The sequence below is a fragment of the Rhagoletis pomonella genome, unplaced genomic scaffold, assembly GCF_013731165.1.
Source record: "Rhagoletis pomonella isolate Grant_MI unplaced genomic scaffold, Rhpom_1.0 Rhpom_scaffold_01438, whole genome shotgun sequence".
Lineage (NCBI taxonomy): Eukaryota > Metazoa > Arthropoda > Insecta > Diptera > Tephritidae > Rhagoletis > Rhagoletis pomonella.
Window position 1 is genome coordinate 40,034 of NW_023459992.1, and position 4,660 is coordinate 44,693.

Below are 4,660 nucleotides of genomic sequence, written 5' to 3' on the forward strand. Positions count from 1 at the left end.
TGGATGGAAAAAAAGCAAGTTATATTTAATCAAGTATTAAAATGAATGATGCATCCGTAAAAAGGTTGCCTATAACAATTTGGAATCGAGGGCAACAGAAGGTGGCCCTTTTAATAAACATGTATTAACGCCCAACGAAGAATGTGTTGCCAGAACTTGCGGAATTTTCGCGGCTGTGGAGGGCATTAATCATTCCAGAAGTTTTGGAGCCGAAGAAAGCTGCATCGCCAGTGAGTCGGAGGAAGAGCGTCCGCAAACAAGTAGGGAAGCCGTGGCTACCCCGAGAGCAGCAAAAAGGCCACGAGCCTCCGAAACACAAGACTGCCTCCAGACATGCATGACAACACAAGCCTCTTGCATGGAAAGAATTTCAACCACGTTGGATGACGTTTGCAAAAGCCACCAAAAAATTGCAAAATCGCATGAAGGGGATAGGGATGATATTCGACGACTTCGTCGTGCTGCTGAAAAACAAAACGAGTTGTTGGCAGAGCAAAATCGGTTGAAAGCGCAAAGTTTGGAGGAAAAAAGAAGGCATCACATCAGAATGGAGCAGTTGCAACATGAAAAAGTTAAAATAAAAATGAAAATGCTTGAGCTAGAGTCGCCAAAATGAATACAAACTCCATATCGACACCTGAGTGGAAGATCGACCTATCTCGGCAGCCAGTTCGAAAACGCCCTATCTGAGAAAACTTTTCAAGAACGCCCTACTTCATAAAATGATTAAGAACGCACTATTTCATAATTTTATTGAAACACTCCCTATAAGAATTTTTCTGAAAAACGCCCTATCCCAGAATTCGATTCAAAAACGCCCGATCCCAACACATTTTCAATATATTTTCAGCTCAGATAAGGTGTTTTTAAACCGAGTTTTGAGGTAGGGCGTTCTGCAACCAAATTCTGAGATAAGGTGTTTTTCAATCAAATTCTGAAATAGGGCGTTCTTTAATCAAATTCTGAAGTGGGGCGTTCTTGAAAAGTTTTCTGGGATAGGGCGTTTTCGAACTGGCTGCCGAGATAGGTCGATCTTCCACTCAGGTGTCGATATACAACTTTTATGTATTTAATTTTTAAATGAATAAATTTTATGTTTCATATTATCAAATTTCTAGCAGTAGAGTCTCTTAAATTTCGACCAACACTACTCAAAGTACTGCTTTCCTCATTTTCAGCTATTTCCTCATCATTAGAATCGGTTTGTATTATGCTTTCTTTTCAATATCATCTATTTGATTACGCCTACATATATTATGTAGTGCGCAACACACATTTATTATCTTCACTGCTTTTTGTGGCGTATACGGCATGATACAAATATTTATAAGGTACAATGGCTGAGAGCCAGCTTTAGGAATATTGACGTTTGCTAGCATTTTGAAAATTTCTCTTGCCGTCATTTCATTTGTTTGTTTTTATTTTCACTCAAACCAAATAAATATATTTTTTTTTTTTTTTTTTTTTTTTTAATAAGCTTAATATTAAAAATGCTTATTTAACGCTTATTATAGCAAACTTAATTTAAGTTATTTTTAAAAACGTTTACTGAAATGCTTGTTGGGAACAAAATTTTAATGCACATACACACATACATATATACATATGTAAGTAAATAAATACGTAAATGTAAACAATTGTGTTCAATGAACTTCTACATACATATCGTCGTTTAAAGTACAAAACCGCGTATCGTCATTCTGCAAAACCGCGTAACTGACATTGGCTGCCAAAAATTGGCTTTGCTCACACAAGCTCTTGGCTCAATCCTTATCCATTCTTCCTGAAATATACTAGCCAGAAATGCGATTGCTTTAGATGCTTTCTATTCCTAGACAACCGGTCAGGTACGAGCCTGATTTTTAATTTCGACCAAACTCAAATACATACATTGTTTGTTGGTCCAAATAATGAGACACGTATTTTTTCTTTTGGCTCGGAAAAATTTTTCGGCCGAAATACAAAATCACATTTTCCCGCTTTTTATAATCGAAACTGTATGGTGGAAAGTGTGTTCTAATATCTATTTGATACACAAAAAATGATCACGGCTGTATTTTTTGCTGATATATTACATACATATGTTCCATTTAGTTAAACAATATAAGAATATTGTAGTATGCACCACAAAAACGTATATTTTCTATAAAAAATCATAACTCAGAAAAAGAAAATCTTCGCCATTAGAGATTTGGGTTGATTGTAGTTCAAAGTGTCTCTTTCCCGGTAAAAAAGTTTGAAAAAAAATACACTTTTTGAGAAATTAAATTAAAAAAAAAATTTGCACTTTTTGTTTATTGTTAAATAAAAAATTTTAAATAATGAAAATCAATAATTATATCATTCTATCTTGAAGTGACAAGAATTACTGACATAATATAAAATAATGAAAATAATTTCTACAACTTCACATACGCGGTTTTGCATTTTGCTGATACGCGGTTTTGCATTTTGTTGATACGCGGTTTTGCACTTTAAACTACGATATGCTTACATGCATAAATTTAAACATTTTTTACCTTAAAGGCACTGCACTCTTGCAAAGAATGATCTTGTGCTTATATTGGGTCAAGTGGTGTGGTAAAAAATGAGCCGAGCACACATACGGGCACTTTGGCAAATCCGCTTCTATAACACCACAAGCCTCGATCCATTTTTGCCGTATATACGATAATTGCGGGAACTTAAAAAACTTGATATTGCTCTGCTTGCAGTGGACAACGGTATTTGCGCAGCCGTTAAAGCAGCAACTCATTTTTCGTTTCGAAATTTTTTAGTTTTTCCAACTTCTGAATAAATAAATATTTCAAATCATAAATTTAAATTTGTTTATTTTGAATTTCTTTGACATTAGAAGCATTTCGAGAGAGAAAGCTCAAAATGCTAGCAAACGTCAAAAAAACCCAATGGTGGACGAATTGAGCGAGCGGTTTTACCTTTAAATATTTGTATCATGGTATACGGTAAGGTAGTTTTCAAACAACGAAACCGACTTTTTAGAACTCGTATAACTCGCTCTACCATGTTACGTGCTTTTGCATGTTGCTGGTTGAATCTGTGTTCTGGTGATCCTGGATCGGAGTTTCTATATGGAGTCAATAAAAATGGTTCTAAGCCAAAACCAGAATCTCCCAGTAGCCAAGACCCTCGGTTACCAGCTTCATACTGCGAGAGGTAATATTGTTTTGCACTGCTCATGCTAAATACGAAAGCATCATGGTTTGCGCCAGGCCGAGTTGCATCTACCGCTCGTATTGTCATATCAGAATCACAAATATGTAATATAAAACAGTAGACTTAAAAAATTTACAAACACAATTTGAATTCATTCTTACAATCATTGCATTTATGCTAAAGAAACCTTTTCTGTTAAAAAAAAGATGTTCGTTCTCATAAGGCTTTACCAGAGCGACATGGGTTCCATCAATACATCAATTACTCCTGGAATCCCAAATTTTTGCACAAAATTAAGTTTCGTTTTTCTGGAATCCTCTTCAGACATATTCAGCTTAATCCACTTAGGACACAAAACATTTTCCAATACATTAACCATTTCGGATAATATTTTTGATACTGTGCTTCTACCCAAAGCAATATCGGCATCCTTTCCGACTGAACGTTGATACGAACCTTCTGCGAAAAAATCTAAGGCTTTCTGCCAATTTTAGTATAATCGGTATTTCTTTTACGAAAGGTGTTACTTCATTGAGTACTTCTAAAAAAGCATATTTGTTTAAGCGATAGCTGGAAACAAATCTAAAGTAAATAAAAAAACTTATGAGTACAATGAGTATAACCGTTTAAGCAAAACTTACGTAGAATCCGGTGTACTGAGGGGATTAGAATTGTCTCTTTAATACCGTCTATCGATTCTATTTTGGTAATGTGGCTCCCGTTCGCTCAACACATAAGCAGCCATAAAAAAACATTGTACTTATTTAATGAAATCCGTTTACTTTCAAATTATTTTGTATTTTATGCCAACGAACTCTTTTGTCATTTGGTTTGTTTAATTGTCACAGGGAAATCAGCTGTATCGAAGTTAAGTTCGAACTTAAATAAAATCGAACGAATTACAGAACACCCAAAACCAAATCGTGCGAATTGCAATTTCGGATCCGATTTTAAATCGCGCGATTTTCAGAACATGCCTGATAAGCCACAAGTGTTTGATGTAGGTCGTCCAACAATAAAAAAAAAATACTGGAAAATTATGCATTTGAAAAAAAAAAAATTGTAAAAATCAGTGTTAGCTGTTTAATAAATGACTATAGGTGCAGGAATGATATTTTCAGGGATTGAAGTCAGAAGTCCAAGCCTTAAGCTTAGTGGAAGGCTCGACCACCTTTTGCTTAATTTCGATAGGTACTCAAATTTCCCATAATCAGTTTCTTCTGTTCATCAAATGACTATAAGTGACCATCAAGAAAAGGTACAGGAATTTGCAGGGATAGTAGTCTAGATTTTTAGCTTTAATCTAAGCCTAAGTGTTTGTAAAAAATACGATTTTTTTGGCATTTTGACCTCGTTTTTCTTAAAATCTGGAGCTGATGGAAACTTTACGCTTACGGATATCAGCACAAAAAAAACCTGTCAAAAATAGTGTTAGCATTTGCTGCATAAAATTTTTTGCATTGTTAAATAGCGAATACCCGCATGT